The 27,423-nt window shown below is 39.9% G+C and overlaps 1 long non-coding RNA gene across 1 annotated transcript; it reads left to right on the forward strand.

Annotated features, from left to right (window-relative positions):
• Positions 1-8,333: 8,333 nt before the first annotated feature.
• Positions 8,334-23,921, forward strand: LOC115610022. Its single transcript, XR_003992078.1, has 3 exons — positions 8,334-8,344; positions 8,896-8,897; positions 23,832-23,921. It is a non-coding gene; the product is annotated as an uncharacterized LOC115610022 (long non-coding RNA).
• The last annotated feature ends 3,502 nt before the right edge of the window (positions 23,922-27,423 follow it).

Below are 27,423 nucleotides of genomic sequence, written 5' to 3' on the forward strand. Positions count from 1 at the left end.
CTTTATTTTCAAAGCATTTGCTTTCCAAGACTTTCGTGGTGTGGTCAGAGCATTTGCTGGTGAAGACTGAGGCAAAGAAGTCATTAAGAACCTCAGCCTTCTCCAAATCCATGGTAGCCAGTTCTCCTGATAGCTTCTGGAGAGGGCCCACGTTATGCCTAGCCTGTCTTTTATTTGCTACGTATCTATAGAATCCTTGCCTGTTATCTTTTACATCCCTTGCCAAACTTAATTCTAGCTGGGCCTTAGCTTTCCTAACCTGGTCCCTAGCTTCCCGGGCAATGCTCCTATATTCTTCCCAGGCCGCCTGTCCTCGCTTCCACCTTCTATAAGCTTCTTTCTTCCCTCTAAGTTTCCTCAGCAGCTCCTTGTCCATCCATGGAGGTCTCCTGGCCCTCCTGCTGCACTTTCTTCTAGTTGGGATGCAACACTCTTGAGCATGTAGCAGGTGATCCTTGAATATCGACCAGCAGTCTTGGGCCCCCGTGCCCTCTAGGACTGTATCCCATGAAACCTTACTAAGGAGGTTCCTGAAGAGGCCAAAGTCTGCTTTCTTGAAGTCCAGGGCAGTGAGCTTGCTGCATGCCCTTCTCACTGTCCTGAGGATCTCAAGCTCAACCATCTCGTGATCATTAGGGCCAAGGCTGCCCTGGAGTGTCACATTTCCAACCAGTCCCTCCCTGTTGGTGAGCACAAGGTCCAGCATGGCACCTCTCCTTGTCGGCTCCTCTACTGCTTGAAAGAGGAAGTTGTCTTCCACACAATTGAGGAACCTCCTGGATTGCTTCTGCCGGGCCGTACCGTCCCTCCAGCAGATGTCAGGATGGTTGAAGTCTCCCATGAGGACAAGGGCCTGCGAGCGTGAGGCTGCTCCTATCTGTCTGTAGAGCGCTTCATCCACAGAGTCCTCTTGATCACGCGGCCTGTAATAGATCCCCACCGTAATGTCCCCCATTGCTGTTTTCCCTTTGATCCTGACCCACAAACACTCTGTTACCTCATCACCCGTCCCCAGACAGAGTTCCATACTCTCCAGCCTATCACTGACATAGATAGCAACACCCCCTCCTCGTCTGCCTGGCCTGTCTTTTCTAAACAGCCTGTAACCTTCCATTCTGACACTCCAGTCATAAGAGCCATCCCACCATCTTTCTGTGATACCAATGACATCATATTCCCGTAGCCTTGCACACATCTCTAATTCCTCTTGCTTGCTATACGACGGGCGTTTGTATAGAGGCACCTTAGCCGAGCTCCAAATGCAGCCGACTCGATGGCTGGGGCAGCTGGAACATCTCTACATCACTCCAAGCACTTATTACAGGTGCTGGCAACTGACCAGGAGTGTTGGGATGGATCAATGCTCCCATCCCCCAACACATCTAGTTTAAAGCTTTCTTGACCAGCCTGGCAAGCCTCCTGCCAAAACAGCTCTTCCCCTTCTTCGTCAGACCAGCTCCACCAGCCTCCAGTAGACCTGGCCTCCCAAATGGAGCCCCATGTTCTAAATAGCCAAACCCCTGACTATGGCACCACCATTCTAACCATTCATTAACCTGCCAAAGATGCCTAGCTTTCTTAAGGTCCTCCCCTTTGTCCTGGAGAATCGATGAAAAAACTGTCTGAGCTCCAGAGCCCCTAACCACCTCTCCTAGGGCTCTGTAGTCCTTCTTAATGTTCTCCAGGCTACTGCTATCTATATCTCTAGCACCCACATGGACCACTAGAAGGGGGTAATAATCAGCAGGACTTACTAGAGCAGGCAGCCTCTCAGCAACAGCCCTGATCCGAGCCCCTGGCAGGCAACACACCTCCCTCGAGACTGGATCAGGCCGGCAGATGAGTGCCTCTGTGCCTTTTAAAGTAGAGTCCCCTACTACTATGACCCTCCTCTTTTTCCTGGAGGCACCAGTAGTGATCCTCTTTACTGGTGCATCAGCAGGATGCTCATTAGGTGTGGTGGGTGCTTTCTCATTAGCCCCCTGCAGAACCGGGAAGCGGTTCTGGGTGGGGACATCAGATTTAGGAGGAAGCCCCTTGTTGTTAATTGTCCTCTTCCTCCTTTTTTTGTTAGTTTTTCTCGTGACTAATTCCCAGCTTCCTGTGTTGCTGCCCTCCTTCTTTCCTATGTGAGCAACGCTGCACGTTTGCAGCTCCTGCACAGTTTGGGCCTGGAGCAAGCAGCCCAGCTTCCTCTCAGCTTCCCTGGCATCTTTTAGCTCTCCAACAGCCTCCCGCAGCTCAGCCACCTGCTGCAGGAGGACCTCCACCAGGGCGCAGCGAGTGCAGCCCTGTCCGTTGTGCACCCTCGCCTCAAGAGACCAGTCGAGGCACTTTCTACACTCCGAGGTCTGCGCCGCAGCCTCCCCGCTCATCGGCTCTGTCTGGGTGCCTGCGCTGGCCTCCGCCGGGGCAGAGCTCCCAGAGCGGACCCTGGTCCTGAGGCGAATGCTCACTATCCCGCGCGCTCGCCCGCTTGCACTGCCCGCGCGAACTGCCGCGCCACGCCCTGACTGCCCACCCTGTTCGCCGCGCTCCTGGTCACTCGCACCCCCTGGGATGGGTTTTTAGCCACTGAGGGCTGGTGCCGTCACTCCTGGCGCCGCCCCCTGTGAGTCAGATGCTCGCGTCAGCTGAGCTGCCGGCTCCTGGGCAAGTCGTGTCGAGGACTTGAGGCTCCCTCGGTCACTCTTGCCGCTCCGAACTGAGGCTCCTGGACGCTGTGCTTCCCCCCGCTCCGGTGTTAAAGGCGTCCTCTCTGGAGATACTCACCTCGGCAATTCAGATACTCACCTCGGCAATTGAGGCTTGTTTCTTTGAACGTAATTGCTTTGGGAACTTTAAACTTCAGTAATTACTATAGATAGACAGACAGACAAAGATGTGTGGTCTCCACTTTCAGCATCTGTCAGACTTTTAATCACACAATAGGATATGAGCGACATTTCATAAACTATTACCTCTGCTGTCTGCTTCATCTTGCATACAGACCTGCCACCCACAAAAGAGCATAACAAATTTTCAATGGGAATTATCTTCTTATCAGATAAGCTCCACAAATGCATCTGGGGACTTCTTTAATAAATATGTATCTGAGATGTTTTATGGGTGATTTGCTTTCCTGCTTGTGAAGGTTATTACTGCTTTACATATTCTTCATGGAAGAGGCATTTTGTCTAGTAAATGAGTGTAAGTGGAAACCTTACAGACATAGTAAGAGCTCATTCTGTGTTGATCTTAGTACAGGCTGAACAGATTGATGTGGAAAATTTTTTTGAAAGTGACCTATGATTTTGTTTACTTAGATCATTAAGCTTATTTATAACTTTATTCTGTCAATTTTCAGTCCACGCTGTTGCCAGTCTGTTTAGGTATGAACGGTTAGACACTTGATACTTTGCTAAGCTTGCGCAGATGAATCATAGAATCATAGAACAGTTAGGGTTGGAAAGGACCTTAAGATAATCTAGTTTCAAACCCCCTGCCATGGGCAGGGGCACCTCGCACTAAACCATGTCACCCAAGACTCCATCCAACCTGGCCTTGAACACTGCCAGGGATGGAGCATTCACAGCTTCCTTGGGCAACCCATTCCAGTGCCTCATCACCCTCACAGAGTAAAGAACTTCTTCCTTATATCTAACCTAAACTGTCACTCTTAAATTACTGCAGGAATTTACAAGTTGGTATCAGCAGAAATTAAGGCATAAATTACAGTTCATTATTGTTGAAATTAATGTTGGTTATTCAACCAAACCTCAGAACACAGAAATAGAATGAGGCTAACTCCATTCCCACTGTCTATATTCATTCTTTCGTTTTTTCAACTGTCATGTGTAATAGGACGCAGATGTTAATAACCATTGCCCTGGAACCTCTCCAAGAAACCAATATAATAGACATGATGTTTTCCTTGATCAAGTATTCATTCGCTAAACATTTCTTAATCCATATTGGATTAATTCATTATGGTATCTAATATATCATTTACATTAATGGGAAATGTATATCATATCTAGATCACATGAAAATAATTCTTAATAGAATTTTTATTTATAGTGGCTGATTAATTTGGTTTGCATGGCAAGGTTTTGATAGCAGGGAGACTACTGGGGTGGCTTCTGTGAGAAGCTGCTAGAAGCTTCCCAGAGATCTGATAAAGCCAATGCCAGCCGCCACTGGCCAATGCTGATCCCAACAACCATGGTAGTAGTGCCTTTGGGATGACATAGTTAAGAAAGGGGGAAAGTTACTATGCAGGAGCATATTATAAAACCAACCCAAAATTTAGCAAATTTCTAACTAACTGAGCAATTATTTTTTTTTCCTGCCCAATCACAGGCAAGGTAATTTCTAACCGATAGTGATTTTTTAGTATGAACATGCATTTTATTTATTTAGTATGAATACACAACATTTATTAACTTCTCTTAAGTACCTCCAAAATAAACTTTATAGATTCTTTTTTTTTTTTTCCTGCTTCCATTTCCATCAATCTGTAATGTGTTTAATAGTGGGTGCAATCCATATGATCTGGAATGCATATCTGAATCTAGTACCATTCTAAACTCACGGAAATATTCTTCTCAGCTTGTCTATCAACTATGGCTGGCCATGTGAAAATTACCTATTAAAAAAAAATTACCTGTAGCAGCCCAGTTAGGGAATAGTGCTCTAGTTCTTGATGTACCCACTAAAACTCTCTGCCTTCACAACTTCACAACTGTTAAACTTAATTTTTCTGAATTCCGTAACCTATGAAAATGCTCTGTTTAAATATGCAATATGTAGGAAGTGGAAGCAGAGACAAGTAACAAAAGGAGGAAATTAGAAATGCTACCCAGGCATACAGGGCCAGCATTGGGAAAACCAAAACTCAACTTCAGTTGTTACTTTCAAGGGACATTAAGGACAATAAGAAAGCTTCTACTGCTACGTTATTAAGAAAAGACTAAACCATAAAAATGTGGGACCATTGCTGAATGGGGTAGGTGATTCAGTGACAGCAGACACAGATAAGGCTGAGGTACTCAGTCTTCAGCTATGGGGTCTCCCAGGTTAGAACCTCTCTGCAGTCCCTTTCAACCTACAGTGTTCTGCAATTCTACAATTCTGTGATATTTTATCCTTCTTTTGTCTCCTCAGCTTAAGAAAAATACTGGTACAACTATCCGTATTTCCAGCAGCTTGCCTGAGAAGCTATGGCACTTGCTTTTGATAGCTGAAATGCTAGTTGAAACACAAGGGTCTAAGCTTCATGGTCAGCACTCCAAACAGTAGAATTCTCTGTGAGAACTGGACTCAGTGGAACATGACATCTTCTGAGAGAGGAAAATGTCCTTTTTTCTCATTTGGCTTGCAAGTGCGCCTGGCTACTCAGAGATTTTCTATTCCTCTCCATCTTGCAGTAAGCATTCATGTATACTAAGGATGAAAATGAAGAAATCATACACAACTCGTGCAACAAGTTTCTGCATAACACCTGGACTGTGAAATGGTGCTTGTGCTTTCTTAACAATAGTGTTTTCCAGTCATGTAGAAATCTTTTTTAAAACTTTTTTTTTTAACTTTGATTTGTTCCCTCGTCCTGAAAATTCTCAAACGTGCCTGAATAATTCAATCCTCTGGTGCTGCACTTTTATTCTAGCTAGATTTATGTCAGTACATTTTCTCATAAAAACTACATTCTATTCTCTTAGCTTCTGCTATGTAAAGATGAATTAGCCGGATTTTTCTGGGTACTAGTGCAGTCAATGAAGTCAGTGTGAGTTCTCAGTGCCCACTATATTTGCAAATGTGTCAGGTTTGGCTTTGTCCTTTTGCTTTCTCTATTTTTTTTCCTTTACAATAAATGCAAATGTTTATATCAGTTTTGTTTGGTTGTATTTTTGTTTTTGTTTTTTAAGAGAAACAGATTTTGTCATTCCCCTTTCATATTTCCTGTTCAACTGGAATGTTCAGCTGCCAAACAACAGTAATTGCCTGTTCCTTTTTCCACTAACATGAAGATTCACAACTTTTAGCTTTCCGCAGAATAGCTGTGTTTCCATTACTTATGTCAAGTCATTGCAGTGCAAATAATGTGATTCATTATCATCATGTCATTTGCAGTGTGAGAGAGATGATGAGACAAAATGGGAAAATACTGCTTCCTGTAAGAAAAAAGAAAATTGTAAACATTTGTTTCAGTTTGGGGAATTGCTGAGTAGATTTTGCAACTGAAAAATTAATACGTGATGGGGATAGATAATACTGTTCTTGGCTTGAACACACAAGCATGGCGCTTGCTAGTTGTCACATCCTACTTTCTCTAATAAGTCCCTAAACTTTCGGTGGCTGGAGTATGACTTGATGAGATCAGCTATTCACATTATTCAATGCTGTTTGAGAAAAAACAAACCACCAAAACTCTAAATCTGGAGACATGTTCCGATTCAAATAAAAAAATAGAGTTGGTAATTTGGGAGAAATGCTTATGGCCTGTCAACTTTATTTTGGGTATTGAAACTAAAGTTTTACAGTGTCTGTTACTCTAGTGTAATTGGACTTTTCAAAATACATTTAATTAGACTGCTCTGTAATGGAATCCAGGTGCACATCTTTATAGTTTTAAGTGAAAAATATAGGAATCTTTTATCCTACAGAAGGGCTATGATGTTAGTAGCATTAAATGGCAGTTCATACTGATAATTTTGTATTGGTTTTGTTTAAAAAAAGTACAAAATAAAATACAGGTGTGAATGTAGAGAAAACACGCTGAAATGTATACAGTAAATGAAACAAAGCCCTTACGATGTCTCTTGCTGTCATTTTTCTTAGTAGACACAATCATAATGATTCTCTTCTTTACAGCTGAGAAAAAAAAAATCACTGCAGTGCCATTTCCATTTTCTACACATTTTTCTTCTGTTCCCATCAGTTTTTAGGGATAAATCTATATTGCAGAGCTCAGAGTTAGTTTCGGTTCTGAGAGCAATATATCTGTGTAAGTAAGTTCAGTCCAGCAAATGGAACATTTGTCAGAAAATTTGCTTATTTATTGCTTTTGTAGGTATAACCTAAACTTCACATTTTTGCCTGAAATTGGACCCATCTGAAAACCCGAAGCAAAATTGGTGAAAAAAAAAAAAAGTCTAGGAGTAGTGAAGCCTTAACCCTGATGGATTTCTATTGACTTTAGTATCTAGCTATGATTTTCAAGCTTGCACAGAAGTGAAGCCAAATTCCTCCTTTTTTTTTTTTATTAAGTTTCATTTTTACAACAAATCCCAAAATCAGCAATTGTAAGAGGTGGGATACAGCAGATTACAGTTGACTATATATATGTATATGCGCATTCCTTTAGTATGAGCATAGTCTGTGACATTTTAAACAACTGAACCTGAACTGTAGAGTTCAGATAGTTTTTTATGCCCTGCATGACAGGTTGTAACTTTGTATTTGTATGGTGAAAATTCAGATAAGTTTTAATATTTATGGTGGGTGACAAACCACTAAATTAACTAATATACAAAACTATGAGCATTTTCAGTACAAATCTTATATAAATAAAAGACCTAAAAAATCTTCTAACAACACCTGGCAAAATGTTACCTGTATTTCATGCATGTTCAGCTCAGGGGAATAAACCATACTCACTGTATAAATTTAAGCTTATTTAAGCTGTCAGGAAAGAGATAAAGAGAGGAGAAAAAGAGAGTAAGGGAATTCTACAAATTGAATGTGGGCATTTTGTTTTAAAAATAATATAACAAAGAAATAGTGGAAAATGGGAAAAAACCCTGGATGGCAACTGATAAAGCAGAAAAAACAGAATGTGGTATATCACCAAATACGGTTATTCTTTCTTGCAGATCTAATGTTTGCAACACTGAAGGATTTTTCCAGTAAGAACTAGCCATGAAATACCCTATTTTGATTCAAAATTAAAAGGCAAGTGACAAAATGTTGATTTATCTAGTATATTTTTTTGCTTCCAGCCATGCTCCATCATGCCTCTACAAGAGTTCTAAAAGCATAGGGAAAAACTGAAACAGTGATACATGTACCTTGTATTTGATTAATTTATTTTTTAGCACTTAGGTTTTGCATACTTTACATTTCAAAATACTGTCCGGAACAGAAAAAAAAAAAATTAAAAAAAAATTGTAAAATAAGTTGTTAAATAGATTAATCAATTCAGCCTTACTCTTTCCATGTAGCAAACACACGCACGGAGTTCAGTTTCCTGAAATTACCTGAAATTGAAAGATTTTTCAATGACTTTTCTGTATTTCCTAGTTCTGAGACTTGTCCTGTGTTCTGCTGAAGATGCACAACAGTGAATATTTCAGATTTCCATGATGTTCATTAATAAGAATCAATAATTTTCATAATCTGCCTACTTTTTTCCCCATCTCACCTCTAATAACATAAATTATATTTTTGAAGAAGGCAAAGAGCAGAAATGAGAGACTGATAAGAGATAAATAATAACCAGAACAACATTATTACTAATAATGTGGAGTTTAAGTTACATGTGGAATAGGGGAAGAGAGCACTGTATATTTTGTGTTCCTATTTATGGGTCTCAATGTGTATTAATGTGGTTCTGTGACAATGGTGTACCAGAACGGCTTTGATGGAGTGACATCATGTCTGCTCTGCCCCGAGTCTATCACCTGTGTGTCACCCTAAAGGCCAAATGGCCGTCTGCAACTGTCTCAGCATTTTAATTAAGTACATGATTATCTCCTCCAAATTCAAGAAAGGTCCCTCCCAGCAAACAGGAAATCAAGAAAAAGCATCAGGAAACCTGTATGGGTGAGCAAGAAGCTACTAAATGAACTCCTAACTGAACTCAGACTTAACAAGGAAGTACACAAGAGATGGAAGCAGGGGCAGATGATCAAGGAGGAGTAAAGAGATGCTGTCCAATCGTGCAAGGATGAGATTAGAAAAGCTGGGGTCCACCTGGAGTCAGATCTGGTGAGGGATATGAATGGCAAAAAGAATGAACTCAAAAAGTACATAAACAACAGAAGAAAGATTATGGAAACATGAGCCTGCCACTGAATGGAGCAGGACACCTCACAAATGACGTGGAAAAGGCCAATATACAGAATGCCTTCTTCATCTCAGTCTTTTCTCTTTTCAGGAGTCCCAGGCCCCTTAGGCAAGAAGGAAGTCCAGAGCCAGGAATTTTTATCCTCAATGAAGAATGACTAGGTTAAGAAGAACCTAAACAAACTGGACATATATAAGTCCATGAGGCCTTATGGGTTGCACCCATGCTGAGGGAGGTGACTGATGTCACTACACTGCCACTGTCAATTATCTTTAAAAGGTCATTGTGACTGGGAGAAGCTTCTGATAACTGGAAGAGATCAAATGTCATTCCTATGTTCAGGAAAGACAAAAAGGAGGATCTGGGAAGCTGGAGCCTGGTCAGTCATACCTCAGTCCCTGGGAAGCTGATGGAGTAATTATTCTTGGAAACTATTTCCAGATACATGAAGGACAAGAAAGTGATTAGGAGCAGTTCACATGGATTTATGAAAGGGAAAATGTGCTTAACCAATACTATAGCTTTCTACAATGAGGTGGCTAGCTTGTTAGGTAAGGGAAGAGCAGTGGATTTTGCTCACCTTTAATAAGGCTTTGGACACTATCCTATAACATCTTCATAGGCAAGCTGACAAAGTACAATTTAGGTAAGTGCACAGTTTGGTGAATTGAAAACTGACTGAACTAGCAGACCCAGAGAGTTGTGATCAGTGGCATGGAGTTCAGTTGGAGGCAAGTTACCAGTTTTGATACTAGGGCCAATATTGTATAATATTTTTGTTAAGAACCTGGACTCTAGGACAGAGTGCACCCTCAGCTAGTTTATAAATGATACAAAACTGTGAGGAGTAGCTGTGATGAGTATGCTGCTATTCAGAGACCTTGATAAGCTGGAGAATTGAGACAAGAAGAATCTCATGAAGCTCAAAAAAAAGGAGATGCATCTGGCTCGAAAAAAAGTCCTTCATCTGAGGAGGAATAACTCTAGGTGATGGTAGGTACTGGGGACCCACTGGCTAGAAAGCAATTCTGCAGAGAAGAACCTTGGGGATCCTGATGGGCAGCAAGCAGAACAGCTAGCAGTGAACCCTGGTGGCAAAGGCAGCTTGCAGCATCCTGGGCTGCATTAGGAAGAGCATTGTCATGGCCAGCAAGTCTACTGAATAAGGAATAAATGCTCACAAAATCATCTTATTAAAAGCAATTCCTTAGAAAAAATATATTCTCCAAGGTGTTTTGAAGTAGAAGACCCTGTGTACACAAGTAGAAGAGAGCAAACTTCAGTGCTTATTTTAATTCTGAAGACTGCTTGCTCTACAGAAAAAAAAAAAAAGTGTTTATTCATATCATTTGCATCTCATGGCTGCAAAAAAAAAAAAAAATTAGTTTCCTACATTTAATTTGCTATGTATATTTAAGAAGGGAAGAAAATACTCCTTATGCATAAATTTGCTATGTAATTAAATGCTTTAATGAAGATTCTTCTAACCTTCTAACCTTATGTCCTCCACCCAAATACCTATCATTCTGGAATATGGCTTCTTTTTTTTTTTTTTTTTTTTTTTTTTTTTTAAGTTAAATAAAAGGTAAATAACTTTTTAAGGACTCAGCAGATGAGGAAGGGAAAGAATAACTCTTGACATTTACATTGTGAAATTCCTGAAACAGGAAAAGTCTCTACAGTCTTTCTTTCTTTCTCCCTTTTGCTCATTTTCCACTGCAGTGGTCTGGAGGAAGGAGACCCCCAATATTCGGTTTTCACCTCTGGATTCTGCAGGAGTTTCTATGGTTACAAACTGTCAGATATGCCTGGCAGTTCTACGCACACAGTAATTGTGCTTTGCAAAAAGGGAACTGCGAACTGAGCTCTCCCATATATTCTGCTCCTCCCCACCCTCACCACCCCCTGCTTCTTTCAGGACTGTACCCTTTGAAAACTCTTAAGGAGGTCTGCTTAATTAGGGACATGAAATATTTTCCAGTGTTAGGCTAACAATGGTGACATTTCTTTCACGTCTAAAGACAGGAATTTGTAACTGCAAATACATGCACACAATTATGTATGACTCCTAGTCCTTTGGAGTTTAAAAGACCTACTCACATAAGGAAAGTTACTTGTGGCTGTTTGTTTTATTTGTCACTAACATTATATCCTTCTCTTCAGTTAAGATCGCTGAAAGATGGTTCTACCAGAATATCTAGGACACTGTTTAATGTAGAAATTGTAGACTGTAATGAATTCATTTGATAACCATGTCAATGCTTATAGGTTATATGTACATCAAGATATTGGGTTATAAAAACACAAATATGTTTACGCTTTTAAAAATATATTTGTCCATATGAAAGAAAAGCACTAACATAACATACATCGGCTGTTTTGAATACTTTTTCCTTCAACTAACAAAGTCCACTTTTAATGTAATCAAACACTTGAAACTGCAGTAGTTAAAACTGGAAGGTGATTGTGAAAGATATAACTAGTTTTAGGATCACTTTAGGGCTAAAAAATTATTTGTGCACCCCAAAGTTCAAAAATCTTGTGCAGGTTCATTTATGGTCAGTGCAAATTTTAAAATTAGTTTCTTTGCCTCAAGTGTTTTCATTGCTTTTTAAATAGTTTTGGTTGGAATTTTGTAGTTAATGTCATTTGGACACTGGTGAGCTGGGCAATGTTTATAAAAAGTCATTGAAATATCACGTCCCCATGCCATGGTTGACTTTGACTTTAATTTATCATTTTTGCTGCTCAGGATTTTCTTCTTCCTAGTGGTGCTTGCCATCTAACTAGTGCAGCAGCTTCACAGCTTCTGTCATTGGTAATATGTTACCTGTGCTTATCAGGTACTGCCTGCTAAAAAGGGAAAAATGAAGAATTTTTTCAAGCATTTTGAAGAATGAGAGGTGGTTGCTTTGACACAACTGCCATGCCTCATCTGGTTCAGCTTTTCCTTGCCCAGTTTTAGAGGGACTTTGAGCAGTTCTACAATAACCTTAAAATCTTCCAACCTGGCATCAAAATAACATTCCTTCTCATCAAAAAAGCCATCTATAGACTACACTGGCAATTGCACATTCCATTCTCCCACAGTGGACACTGCCATCCTGTGAAAAGCAAACAAAAACTACAAATTGATTTCTTTTACTTATCTATAATTGTTCTTTCCTCCTATATAATTCTGAGCTTTGGGTCTTATAGTCTACATGAAGTAAAGTGAGGCTTATTTTTCTTCCCAATCTGCTCTGAAAACTCCCTTAGTGATTCTGTCTGCTAACAGCACAAATACAGAAACTTGTTCACCTCAACATCATTCAAGCCTAGGTCCATAACAGGCAATCAGTCTAGGTTATCACATCATCATGTGAGTGCTAAAGCCAGCTGCTGCTGAAGAGACAAGGGGATTTAAAAAAAAAAAAAAAACAACTTTAATAAAACTCTCCAGACAAAACTTTCTAATGAGTAAATTTTTCTGGTATTCCACAAGGCAGAGATATTTTTGTCTTGTTTTGTTCTCAGAAAATCTTTTGTGTATTTGTTCTGTAACAATAAGCACAAAATAGACAAATTTCAGCCAGAACTAGATCATCGTCTGTAGGTTAGATAAAAGCACATGAGTACATCCACATGTGCTGTTACTTACGAAGAGAGGTTTTTCTGTTTGTTTGGTTTTGTTTTGTCAAGACTGGGGTATCTCTGTGTGGCTGTATGCATCTTCTGCACATGTTTATGAACAGAAAGAATCCCCACATGTTCAAGGTCATGTTTAGATGCAGCGCTTGAAGACAGAATTGTAAAATCTTATAGATAGAATCAGAACCTTGTTTTATAAGAAGACTTACTTTTAACTTTCTCAGAAATATGAGTTCAAGAATCTAATATCTCTTTAGCAACTACTGACTACAAATTCAATTTTGGTGACAAGATTGCCTGATCTGTGGCAATTTAAGAACTGATCAAACAAGAAGAATTTGACTAGTCCGTTTAGACATTTATATTGTTTTGGGGAATAAAAGGTGTCATTTTGGGCGGCAAAAAGTGTTTGTAGTTCTGTGCAGAACAGGAAAGACTTCTTGGTAAATATCTGAAAAACTCTCAACCATAAGAGGAAGCTGTAGACATAGATATAGACAGCTAGATATAGATATATATAACAGTTATTGCAGCCATGAACTCCAAATTTCCTAGTTCACCTGAGATATTGTAGGGCATTTCAAACGAAGTTTCTCATGGCTAAGCAGTTGAATCCTGTCTTAAATCAGGAGGAAAGAATGGGAACAAAATAGATGGGCTAACTGGCCTCTGGATCCACTGTTGAACACCAGTAGATTTAAAATCTGCATTCCTGGAAATGACTGGATAAAATTCAGTTTGACAGGCATGCTAGAGGCTAGTTTGAATGAGGCTGAAAGGAGATCTGGCAATACTAAACATATTTAGTGGAGCCTATGAAAAGTGTAAAATATTGTTCCCAGCTATGGCAGCAACGATCTGTCAAAGTGTAATAGATAAAATGTGTTAAGGACACATCAGACTTACATATCTATGTATCTTTTCATAACGATTCATCTTTTATGTTCTAAGAAATTTCCCACATATGAGCTGCACATCAAATATGTGCAGCAGGAAATACTGGACAGAAATAAAGGGCTACTGCTACAGGGTCATCAAAATAAAATGTAGCATCAATTTGCCCAAAAGGAAAATATTTTAGATTTATCTTCACTTTATAAAGAACTTAGCACTAGAAGATGAGTAGAAGATTTCTAGCAGTCAGAAAAAAAGTCCCTGATAAATAAGGTACGTAATGTAAATTGAACACAGTGAAAAAGCTAAAAATTCTCATTTTTTATCTAATCAATAAATTACCTGGTCCATCCAGATTTGAATTGCTGACTGTTAATAGTGAGCAATAGTGAATCTGTATTATCAGCAGGCTCTTCAGATTTTAATTTATATAAATTAAATCTTACTTTCTAAAGACATGAACTCCCACTGATTTCAATGTGAATAACACCATTTCTTCGAGAAACTGAAGCAATGCATAAGACTAGATGTAGCTTGACATGGTACAACAAGGCACAGAGTACTTCCAGTTAGTTTTGTTTTCCTGCATAACTAAATAGAAAAAGAGGAATTAGAACAATATTTTGTAGGCTAAAGAAACTGTTTAGATCTCTGTAAAATTTGAAAATTTATTTGTAATTTTTGTCTGTAGTCCATACATTTGATGTATCATCATATGGTTTCTGCGAAGCCAAGTTAATGGTGCAGTAGATCAATAACTTTATGTTAGCAATAAGAATTCAGTTAGGCCTGGATTCACCCTGCTGGTTTTAGTCACCACGGCATCTAACTTTCAGTCTTTCAGTAGTCAGCAGAGAGAGACAAATGTTTTCAAACAGTGATTCAAATAGTAAGCAACTCCAATTATAAGAAGGTTGAGTTGCCCTTTGAATAATGTCTTTTCCTTATAATTTATTAGGTAAATATCTACGAATGGGCAGATAACTGAGCATCTAAAATCAGGTCAAATAAATACTGTATGTTTTACTGTGGTTAGAGAAGTAAACAAACAGACTGGGCACAATGGGCAGGAGTCCTCCATCCTCTGCTGCAGAGTCAGTACAAGGAATGGTTCTTAGATACTTCTGAGCACAAGCTGCATCGTTGCCATGTGAACGGACGTACTCAGGCATAAATTTAAAAGACATGCCAAGTATCTTCCATGCCAACCTCCTGTCATCAGAGCCACTTTTGCTTGTTACCCTAGGTAGTCATTTACTTTTTCTTGGCTGGACTTCAATCAGGCCAGTGTTTCTCATCTTCACAATTATTTTTCTGTGTGTGTGTGACTAGCCTGATGATTCTGACATTAGAGGCATTGCCAGCTCCCATGCAGGGGATAATCCTCCTCCTTAATTGAAACTGCTCAGTGTAACAAGAGGAGTAAGAAACTGCTGCTGCTGCAAGATCACCTGCTGGCTGAAGAGGCATTTCAGGCAGCCACAGGGAGCTGGGATCTAGCCTGTTTCACTTACTAAATCTTTACTCCTGTAGTAAATGACTATCTTGCCTGTGTACTCAATGGAGAGGAAGAGTACTAAAGACCTTCAGAAGGAAAATTAGTTCCTTTCAGACTTTCAGCGCTCAGTTAGAATATTGCAGAAAGGATATATTTCTATATAAAAAAACATGATATTTTTTTTTTATATCAACTTTGGTAAAACTATTTCCCAGTAGGTCACAGATCAGTTAATAGGTTGCTCCTGTTATAGCCAGGCTTGCTGGAGACTCTGATACCCTGAGATATATCATAGTTTACACTGCTACCACTGAAATAAAAATAGAACAAAATTATTCCCTTTTGATCAAGGAAAACAAAAAAAAAACACAACCCCAAACACAGAAAAAGAAGGAAACAATAAAAAGTATGCTTAAGTATAAAGGAATTAAAACGTGTAAATAGATATAAACACGTGATCAAGGAGAATCAGACTGGTAGGAGAATAGAACTGGTAAATCAAGGAGAATAGAACTGGTAAAAATATAAGCCAACGTGCATCAAAATCTTTTTCTAATCTAAGGAAGACATATGTGTGTGTATGTACAAATTCATGCATGTGTAGCTGAGAATTTCAAGAATCAGGAGAAATTTCTGTAAAGGGAAAGATCTGCATAAGGAGTTCAGTTATAATAATCTCATTAATGAAAACTCTCCTTTCCTGGCTAGCCTTGACCTGCATAAATTATGCAGGCTTCAAACAGCTTTTCTACCTGTTTTGCTGAATAGATGATCCTGTTGCATAGCTAAAGCACATGACTTTCGGATACTTTTTCAGAACAGAACTAGTCTGTCACACAGACTGCCAGAAAAAGAAAAAAGAGAAAAAACCCCAAACAACTCACACAATAGTAGAACTTATTTTCTGTTTAAGTGGGAATCTTTTTTTGTTGTCATTTTTTCCAGGGCTAAGGTAAACCTGATCTATAAAGCAACTTTCTAAACAGAGTAAGTGATATTGCAAGATGAAATTTTTTCAGTTTTAGTGATAAACTGTAGGGGTTTTGATTACCATTTTCTACCATAAATTATGTGTCCTTTGCTGGCTGTAGTCTTCAAAGAACTTAAGAGCTTTCTCCTCAGGACCCTCTTAGGAAAAACTGCTGAAACTTCCTAAATGTTATCTTAGAATTTTTATAGTCTGTTTTAGTAATATAAATGAAATCAACACACTGTAATTGCTGGAGTGTAAATAAGACTCCTAAATCTGTCTAACGAAAAAGCTAAAGCAAAATACCTGTACTCAACAATACTTCTGTGCCTTTTATTTATTAGAGAGTACCCCGGGTTGTACTCAGACAGACATTTTAAAGGTACACTTTCCTCGAGAATATGCTAATCTTTATCCTACTTTATTATACTAGGCTAAATTATATTGGCTACTGGTAGGAACCCATGTTGTGTTTTTGTTTTATCTTACACTCTAGTACATCCAGCCTTAAATGAAGATCCTATTACCTGTATAAGTGCAGACCTAAAAAGACTTCCCTTACCCGAAAAACCTCACAGCCTGGTATAAGACACTGATGCTTGATATCTGCCTATGTGTCTTAGGATCTGGTAGAATTTAAATGTAAAACTGGCAGAATGATGGACATACCAAATGATTTCAATTTGTGGAATAGATGTAGTCCAGGTTTCCACCAAAAGTTGTCTAGAAATTGGCCATTTCATTCACAAAAAAAGATTAATGATGATTTGAAATTCTCATATACACACATTGACCTACTGGTGATGCTTCCCATATGGAATGAATTTGCATCAAAGTCTTATTTACCGGAACACAGAAAAGGAGGGAGTCATCTGAGTCCAGTGCAACTACTGCAACCGCAGACATTCATAGAATAAGTGTCCTGCTCACAATGGTTTTCTGAATGTCTGCTGCTCACAGCAGTATGAAGACAAAAGTATTTCCAAGCTCTTTTAATCAATTTATGTAAAAAAGCTCAAAATCTATAGTATGCCAAAAGAGAATAGGAGGCAGCAAAAGCCTACCCAGCATCTTAGAGCACTGATATATGAATTTATTCAACTAAACTCTCAAGATTTTATTATGAAATAGATGGTCCCCCTATCTACAAAAATGGGACTAACTTCCCCTTCTGCCCAGTATAAACCCTCTTATAGTACATTGGATTATGAGAAATCATTCTTTTAAACTCCAGATCTAGCACTCAGTTTTAACCTTGAGCACATGAACAAAAGATACCAGCTATATAGTTGTGACATTTTATTCATACTAGGATTAACAGTACACTCCTCTCTACGTCATCCTCTCAAACTGTAGCAATCTTACAACCTTTAAAAGAAATGAAATTCTCTTCTTTCTCCCTGTCTGCCTTATGGAATGGCAAGCTTTTTCTGAAGGTGAAAAATATCCTCTCTGCTCTTCCGAAAGGTCTTTTCTGGTCTTCAGAAGAATATCTGAAAAAAAAAAAAAAATGAGAAAAAGTGTTTATACCGAATATGTAAATACAATTCAAACAAATATAAGTCCACTTTAACTCTTATGGCAAATGCCATCGTATAAACCTATACTAGATATAGAATGAATGACATCAGACCAACATTTTAGTTTTTGCTTGACATGCCTATTTATGTAAATTTACTTTTATATACATCTGATATACATATTTTGATAGTATTCTGATCAAGATCTTCAGCATCTAGGTCTGTATGTAGATTTTCGGACCTAAAAAATCTAAAAATTTATCTAAAACAGGTATTTAGGCATGAAGTGCTTTAGTTTAAAACTGGAGTTCTAATATGTATTATTTCATGCTTAAATTGTTCATCTCTTCTTTCATCTTGCCCCACCTTTTGAGATAGATAAACATGTTCATTTCTGAATTTTACATGTCAGTCGTGGAATCACTTGGAAAAAAAAATAGGTTGGTAGGATCTCTGGATGTTTAAAGCAGTCTAAGTTTCATCTGATTCCTCAGGGTTTAGTCCAAAAATTTTAAAAATCTCCAAGGGCCGAGATTCCATGACATCTGTGTGAAACCTGTTCTAATGCTTGATATTCTCATTAATTATTTTTTTTTGTTTTTAATTATATCTGGAAGAAATGCCTCCTTTGACCATACGAAGATGCTGTACTAGACTGTGTTGAAAGCAATACTACACACAAGGGTGTAGGAAAGCACCTTCATCAGCCTGAGATCGCAGGCACCTAGCAACCATGAAGACAGAGGCCTCTTTTAATGATAGAACAGGTATTTGCATATAGGCTGGTGATTGCTAGTCAGAAATAAAATCAGAAGTGAGCAGTTACACAGTTAGACCTTCTGCTCTTGCTTACAGAACAGATGTGATTTTGCTATCTATATTTTTCTAAAGTTAGGTGTTCACAACACCAGAGCATGCTGAACCAGCTGTCACAACCCAGATCCATGGAGAACTAGTTCTGTTTCTGATAGCAGTTTAACTCTCTGATATATTAGTGTGGCAGCATATGCAGTCTGATTAGCTGGGTTAATGGCGTATGTAATATAGCTATACATTTTCCAGTCCCAAAGCTTGCTGGTTCAGATTTAAAATCTAGTTTGAGGTTGTATGTTGTACATCCCATGAATAAGTAGAGGTGCTGTGGAGTTTCCTCTTTTTTTAATTAATAAATGTAGAAGCTTGTCAAACTATAGGAGTTTGTCAACAATAATGTCAGATTCCAAGATAAAAAATTTCACAAAATACATTGATCAGACAAAAAGAATTCAACAGTTGATCTGAAAATTTCAGCAACTAGACCAGATGTGCTTAGTTCTTTATGCTGATCATCATGGTGCAGCTGTTTCAGCTGTATCACTTTGAATACAGATGCCTTTTAGCAACTTTCAAATCCTAAGAGTGGCAAGCTTAAGCTGACATGATGTTTTGCATCCCTACAGTTAAAAATTACCACAGATGCTTTACAGGCATTCTTCCAGTGTGACAATGCTTGTTTCCTGAAAGTGTGGAGCAAATGTTCGCTGTTAAACTGAGTTACCCTTCACAGTGTTAGCAGTTTCTACAAAGTATTTCAGAACATCCAAGTTATATATCATTTTTCAAGCTGGGAATCTGTAGAAGCAAAGACGAGACTTACTTTAATTCAAAACCAGGAAGAAAACAAAGTATCTGATACCTTCGAGAACCACTCAGAAAAATATCCTCCTCTACTGGTATTCTCATATTTTCTTTAAAGGATCATTTTGTGCTTATCATTCCCCTATTTTCCTGAATTGCTTTCTTTTGGTCTAAAGTGTGCTATTTCAAAGTATCTCAGGATGTTGGTTTCTCCTGAGTTCGAAGACATGGTGTGCGTTATTCTTTCTGTACACAGCCATATGCTATACAAACTGAGCTGGGGATTAAAAAACAAAGAAAACGACCTCTACTAAAATATTTAGCAGTATTTTCTATCAATCACTTTGGCAGGAAAATATCTTATGAACAGAATTTTTCAGTTTTTCTTTGAAGACATAGCAAACTGAATTCTGGCTTAGGACATAGTAATCTATGCAGGAAGTGACTCAAATGAAGCCAATAGAATACAAAAAATTCAAAACTACCTTTGGTAAAAATTGAACCAAGCCCATTGAATTTCATTGGATTTTTATAGACATTTTTCTTAAATACACTGGAGACATTTTGCTTATAAGAAAGGTAAGTAAACCTAAATTGTGAAGGTGTTAAATAACTGCGGTGTCTCAGTATATGCAGGTCTGGCTCAGTCAGTGTTCTGAGATGGAAAAATTAAGGGCTAAGGCCTCCATAAGAAAGGAATCAGTAGGATTTTGTCTTTTAAATACCAGTCTTTTTCCATGGTAACCTAAAGGCTGAACTATGAGCACAGAGATTTTACTTATTACTGCTTCTGTTACTGTTAAGAAACGTAGATAGAAGGTACCATATCAGCTAGTGAATTATTTCTGAAAACAGTTATCACTTTATAAACACAGGCCCACTAAAGCTCAGAGATCTCAATTACTTTAAAAAGAATATTTAACACAATTCTTGATCTAGATACAGTGGATAAATAGAACATAACCACAATGAAGTTAGTGTTCCTAAAAGTACCATGTGAACATTGGTAAAATTGAAAGATTCTCAAAGAAAAATCATTAAAATGAAAATGTTATGGAGTGTGTACTTTAAAAATTTTATAGTCTATCCAAGAGTTCAGGTTGACTTTTAACCACAGTTGTACACACCACAGTTGTACACATATGGGCAAGAATGGCCCATAACGGATCAGAACATAAGGTCCTTATGGCCCAGTATCATGCTTTAGACAGCAGCCAAGTGGGTCAGTAGGTAAGTGTGTAACAATGAAGCAAAGACTGCAAGATCCTATCCTGCACTTTGCATCCTTTCCTGTTCTGCTTTCTTACTCTCAGCCACACTTGTACTAGTATGCATATTCACAGAACTGCACAATAACATACAACTGGAAAATTACTCAAGTTTGATTTAATCCAGATCACTGCCCTGTGAATGAGTGTGACTAATTGATGGATTGTAGTTCATATATACATTTTACTTTTCACAATATAATGTGGCAATGCATTCTCCTTTTTGCACTTTGTTTGAAAAAAAATTGGGGGGGAGAATTTGGTTTGAACATGCTAATTATAATTTCTTATAATGCTCAAAAATGTACCTATGGAAAAAAATGAATAGTCAATCTCTATTCATGTTTTCTGTGACACATGGTCTTACCACAACTTCTGCTTGTGTAAAAATAATTATCCTAACAGCTTAACTACTTTAGTCAGGTTATACTTTATACTTCTTTGATTTTCCAAAGAAGAAAGAAGGGGGACATAGAAAAGTAGCCATTGATCACTGACTCTACTTATGTGATTGGAACATACACATGCTAATAAAATATCTATCAAGTATCAAGTATCAAGTATCGGTACTTGGAAATTAAAGCAGTGTCTTAGTAGCACATCTCTGTGTTGCAGTGTTCCTGTACTACTTGTCATGAAAAATTCTGCCTAAAACATTTACATTCATGAGGTCAGTTTAAGTTGTTTCAGTCCCATAATTGAGATAATATTCAAGGGCAACACTAAATTCATTTCTGACATCTCAAATTGAGGAGAAATAAGAACTAGCTCCAGCAAGACAGAAATATTAACCAACACAGAAGTTAATCGCGTATTTTATTCATCAAGATGCTAAGGAGGGCAGGAATTCCCATAGTGTTACTTAAATTGCAGGGAGGGATACACTTTTCAAGAGAGGATATGATAATTTTTTTTTCTGTGAAATCCTCACTGTTATGCACTCTATTTTAAATGTGATAACAATAGGGATTGACTGTTAGATAATTGATTTTCAGTGTGTGCTGTTATATATTTTGAGTAAATTAATCCAAAGTTAATTAACCTAGAGCAGATTTCCTCCTGGTTTCTTCAGGTTAGTTGATCAAGAATTAGAAGAGAGTAGCCTGAACAAATCCACATCTAGGGCGTAATGAAACATAATGTATTTTTCATATTGATGGAATGGCTGGCTGGGTAGATAAAGGGAGACCAATGGATGTTGTCTTGACTTCAGCAAAGCTTTTGACACTGTCTCCCATAACATCCTCGTAGGTAAGCTCAGCAAGTGTGGGTTAGATGAGTGGACAGTGAGGTGGATTGAGAACTGGCTGAATGGCAGAGCTCAGAGGGTTGTGACCAGTGGCACAGAGTATAGTTGGAGACGTGTAGCTAGTGCAGAGCCCAGAGGTCAGTACTGAGTCTAGTCTTGTTCAACTTATTCATCAGTGACTTGGATGAAGGGACAGAGTGTACCCTCAGCAAGTTTGCTGATGATATAAAACTATGAGGAGTGGCTGATACACCAGAAAGCTGTGTTGCCATTCTATGAGACATGGATAGGCTAGAGCACTGAATGGAGAGGAGCCTCATAAAGTTCAACAAAGGCAAATGTAGGGTCTTGCACTTAGGGAGGAATAACCCCATTCAAAAGTACAGGTTAGGGATTGACCTGCTGGAAAACAGCTCTGCAGAGGAGGACTTGGGACTCCTGCTGGACAACAAGTTAACTATGAGCCAGCAATGTGCTGTTATCTTGTTGATCACATCTGTGGGGATCTGGCAACGTCCATCTTGCCATTTTATTCCCAAAAATTGAATCTCCTGTGCAGGTCCCTTGACCTTACTCCATTTTATAGCAAAACCAGCCTTCAGCAGGATTTGGATTATCTTCCTCCCTTTCTCAAAAACTTCTGCTGTATCGCCCCACACAATGATGTCATCAATTTACTGCAGGTGTTCTGGAGCTTGCCCCTGTTTCAGTGCAGTCTGGATCAACCCATGGCAGATGGTAGGGCTGTGTTTCCACCCCTGCGGCAGTCGGTTCCAAGTGTACTGGACGCCCCTCCAAGTAAAAGCAAACGGTGGCCTGCACTCTGCTGCCAAAGGGATTGAGAAAAATGCATTGGCAATATCAATTGTGGCATACCAGTTGGCTGCCTTTGACTCCAGTTCATATTGAAGTTCTAGCATGTCCGGTACGGCAGCACTCAATGGTGGTGTGACTTCGTTCAGGCCACAACAGTCTACTGTTAGTCTTCACTCTCCATTAGACTTTTGCACTGGCCATATGGGGCTATTAAAGGGTGAGCGGGTCCTGCTGATCACTCCTTGGCTCTCCAGTCTGCGGATCAGCTTATGGATGGGAATCAAGGAGTCTTGGTTGGTGCGATATTGCCGCCGGTGCACTGGTGTGGTCGCAATTGGCACTTGTTGTTCTTTGACCTTCAGCAACCCCACAGCAGAAGGATCCTCTGAGAGACCGAGCAAGGTGAACAGCTGCTTAATTTCTTCTATTTCCAAAGCAGCGATACCGAAAGTCCATCTATACCCTTTTGGGTCTTTGAAGTACCTCTCCTGAGATAGTCTATGCCAAGGATGCATGGAGCCCCTGGACCAGTTACAATGGGGTGCTTTTGCCACTTCCTCCCAGTCAAGCTGATTTCAGCCTCCAGTACAGTCAACTCTTTGGATCCTCCTGTCACTCCAGAAATAGAAATGGGTTCCACCCTTTGATACCTTGATGGCAGCAGGGTGCACTGTGCACCGTGCACCGGTATCTTCTAGAGCCTTATACTTCTGTGGGACTGATGTGCCAGGCCATCTGATCCACACAGTCCAGTAAACCCGATTATCCCTCTCCTCCACCTGGCTGGAGGCAGGGCCCCTCTAATAGTGATCATAAGATTGTCCACTTATGTCTTGTAGAAAGGGATTAGTATTCCTTATCATAGGAGCTGGAGTAAAATCAGCTCTTCCACTCCATCTGGGAAACTGCTCATCAGAGACTGGAGCAGCAACTTTCATGGGAGGATCATCCTTGACCGCTGTTCTCCTCTTCAGTTCATGTACCCGTTGCTCCAGAACTGAGGTAGGTTTTCCATCCCACTTTCTCATGTCTTCTCCGTGATCCCACAGGTAAAACCATAGGGTGGCCTGTGGCATGTACCTCCTATGTTTTCTCTCTCAAGCAGTAGGGCGTCTTCTGTTAATAGTTGAGACATGGGTTGGTACATGCGGGGAGCTGGATAGATCGAATAAATTGTCTCACAATTGTTTGAACTCCTGGGACAGTTTTTCCACAGCAGAAATGATGGAAAGGGTGAGATTGTCTTCGACCTCTCGGAGTTGACGAATCAGTTCATCCACTGTTGGTGGTGCTACGTCATTCCAGGTCATTGATGCCTATGAGTGGTGCACTCCATGTAAATTTCCGCCACATGGGTCATGTACATTCAACTTCATCTGGATCTATGGATGCATTCCCAGCATCTGGCCTACGATAGATCATCTCTAGAATGGCTGATTCCTTCAGAGACTGGATGCCTTTCTCTATCGTGGTCCAGCTGGCTGAGCGACTCATAATCTCGTCTTTGTAGGGAAAGCTTTCCTTCACAGCTGCCAAGAGCCGCGTCCAAAGGCTGAAGGGTCGCTTCTTTTACAATCGCTTTGTCAATTCCTCCTTCCCTAGCAAGTGATCCCAGCTGCTTGGCTTCCCTACCTTCTAGTTCATGACCGTTGGCCCCATTGCCCCAGCATCGGAGCAACCAGGTGACAATGTGTTCCCCTGGAAGATGGGTGAAATCTTTTCTCATATTCCACAGCTTGGTTGAGGTCCAGGGTCAAGAAGTCACCTCTTCTTCTTCCTCTTCCTCTGATCCATGTAGTAGTAACTCTTGTTCATATGCTGTCCCCTGTAGTAATTGCATTGGGACTTCATCTTTCTTCACTGCACAGGTTGCTCTTTGTGCCTCTCGTCTGCTTTTGCTTACAGGGGCAACAGACATTGTCACAAACTGGCCATTTGGTTTAGCTGCAGTGTCTATCACTGTGGTTAGAGTGGCTGCGGTGTCTGCCACTAGGATTGGAGTGGCTGCAGCGTCTGTTGCCAGGGTTGGTGCAGCTGTTGTGCTTGGAGGTTGAGTAACACCAACAGCTGCGTTGTCTGTTGTTGTTGGGGTTTGAGTAGCTGTTGTGCTTGCCACTGGGGTTGGTGTTGCTGCGGTGCTTGGAGTTGGAGTAGTTGCGTTGTCTGTTGCTTTGCCATCAGATCCAGAGACATTTTTTTCCCTTTGAAGGTTAGTGTTGAGCAGGGCTCTGTAGGCATAGGCCAAGCCCCAGCACGTTGCCAAAATTTGTCCCTCTCTGGTATAACCAGAAAGACAGCACACCTCGTTTAAATGTTTTACTAGTTTTTCCGGATGTTGCACTTGTTCAGTGGTGAGGTTCCAAAGCACTGGAGGAGCCCACTGGCCTAGATACTTGCCCATACTATCCTACACACCCTGACACTCAATGACTGTCCATCCTCAGGGAAAATATCTTGGTGGTCCTCCTACATCATCGTCTAACCCTAGACCAGATTTGAACCCAATATTGCTTAACTTTCGAGATCAGACAAAATAGGGTGTTCCCAGGGCGGGATGGCCGTGGGTAAAACACATTCCGTATGTTTGCCAACATGCTGATCCCCAGCACAATCAGCAGGCAGGTCTCAAGGGTATTCAAAGGCCATCCAAAACCTTCAGAACTCTCAACTGCTGTTGTAAATAGCCTGGTGGGGGAGTAGGGGGTGTAAGGGAATGCCTCCTTCATAGGTTGACCCCCTGAGGAGAAAAAAAAAGATATGCAATTGCTAAAAAATTTCATTATATACCTTCCAAAGCATAGAGGTGATGACCACGCTGGGAACGCAAGCCAGACCAGTTTCATGATCAATGACCTATTGTATTACAAGTCATTACCATGAAGTAGAGTGAAACAAGACCCTTAGCCCAGGCCCCACAGCTGACAAACACTAAAACAGCAAATAGTGGCTGTAAGTAAGGTACGACATGCTGAAACTCTGAGATCAAGCACAATGACTCTGAGAGCAAATAAATCAACATTGTGATGAGTAGTAACAATGAATGCTTATCACGAATATGATTAGACACACTCTGGTCAGATCTGTCGTTATCCCAACCCTTCATGCCCCATGTTGGGCGCCACAAAGAACAGTCATGGTTTAAGCCCAGCCGGTAACTCGGAACCACACAGCCGCTCGCTCCCTCCCCTCCTTCTTCCTCCCTCCGCTCCCGGAGGGATGGGGAGGAGAATCGGAAGAATGTAACTCCCACGGGTTGAGATAAGAGCAATCCAGTAATTAAGGTATAATATAAAACCAGTACTACTACCACTAATAATAACAATGACAAGGGAAATAACAAGGGGAGAGGATAGAATTGCTCACCACCTGCCGACCGATACCCAGCCCGACCCGAGCAGCGATCTGCCCCTTCCGGGTAACTCCCCCTGGTTTATATACTGGGCATGATGTGCTCTGGTATGGAATACCCCTTTGGCTAGTTTGGGTCAGGAGTCCTGTCTCTGCTTCCTCCCGGCTTCCCCTCTTCCCTGTCAGAGCATGAGACTGAAAAAGTCCTTGATCAGAGTAAACACTACTTAGCAACAACTAAAAACATCGGTGTTATCAGGGTTGTTCCCAGGCTGAAAGTCAAAAACACAGCACTGCACCAGCTACTAAGAAGGAGAAAAATGACTGCTATAGCTGAACCCAAGACAAGAGCTTACTGTTGGAACACGTTGAGGAGAGAAGAGAGAGCCAAAGCTTGCAAGAGATCTGAAGTGGGTCCTTCCTCTAATAGCTCACTGAGATGTGAGGCAGCAGAGAGCTCTTCAGCTGCGTGTTTTGAGCTGTGCCAGCATGAAGATGTTTCTTCCCTGTTTTCTGAGTAATCAGCGGGGAGTCTTCTCTTGCTTTTCTGTGTTGTGTCTTTATCATAGGTGGACAGAGACCAAATGGTGCAACTGAGATGACAACACTGAAAAGTATTATGTGCAGCAGTGCATTTAATACCAGAGGAAGGAGTGAGTGGAGAAACATGAGAAACTACCAAGGCAACAGTGAAAACGGGAGGGTAGAAGAGAAAGAAGCATAAGTAAACAAGGGACCCAGGAGGAACCTACAAGGAAGAGATGCATTTCGAGGAAAGGAACTACAGAATAAAAATTATTACATTAGTAGAAACATAAATGAGTGTCAGAGAAGAATTAAAAAGAAATGACATATCTTTGAGAGGAAACCCAAGAAGAATGATATCTGAAAGGCAGGCAGAGTGTGGGAGAAGAGCTGCTGGTCTGGTCACATTTTACCTGAAGTATACAGGGAATCTCACTTTCAGGCAAAGCTGCTACGAAAAATCCAGTCTCAGTTATTTTCACTTTCTTGCCCTGTCATTCTCATTACTCACTCAATGAGAGCCACAACGTAAAAAAATAAGTGAAGTCATCAGCTTCACAGCATTTTATATTGATCCACAAATATGAATGTCATGTGTAGTTTTTGCCAGGATAAAATATCAGCAGAAATTGGAAAGGAAGGTGGCTACCTGGGGATACAGTTGCTGAAATATGACTTTGAAAAGAGCAAATGTGTTTCACCTATAAAGACAACATGACCAAAACTTAGGTAAAGAGTTTTCAGTTCTTATGTTGTTCTATTTTTATGTATTTTTTTTCTTTTCAAAATTTGTTTATCGATCACCACTACAACAAACACAAACTTGAAATAAATTGAAAAATGTAATGAATGATCACAACAAAATATTTTCTACTTGACATTCAGAATGTGAGTAAAAGATAAAATACGTTAATCTATGTCACTGTGTTTTGAGACAAGAAATTCTGTAGCTAGTATTATCATGGAAGCAACTTCTGTGGAAAATTTTCATTACTTGCTTTAATGAAACTTGTAGAACATAAATGCATAAAATCAGCAATAT

This window comes from Strigops habroptila, chromosome 6 (assembly GCF_004027225.2).
Source record: "Strigops habroptila isolate Jane chromosome 6, bStrHab1.2.pri, whole genome shotgun sequence".
NCBI classification, from domain to species: Eukaryota; Metazoa; Chordata; class Aves; order Psittaciformes; family Psittacidae; genus Strigops; species Strigops habroptila.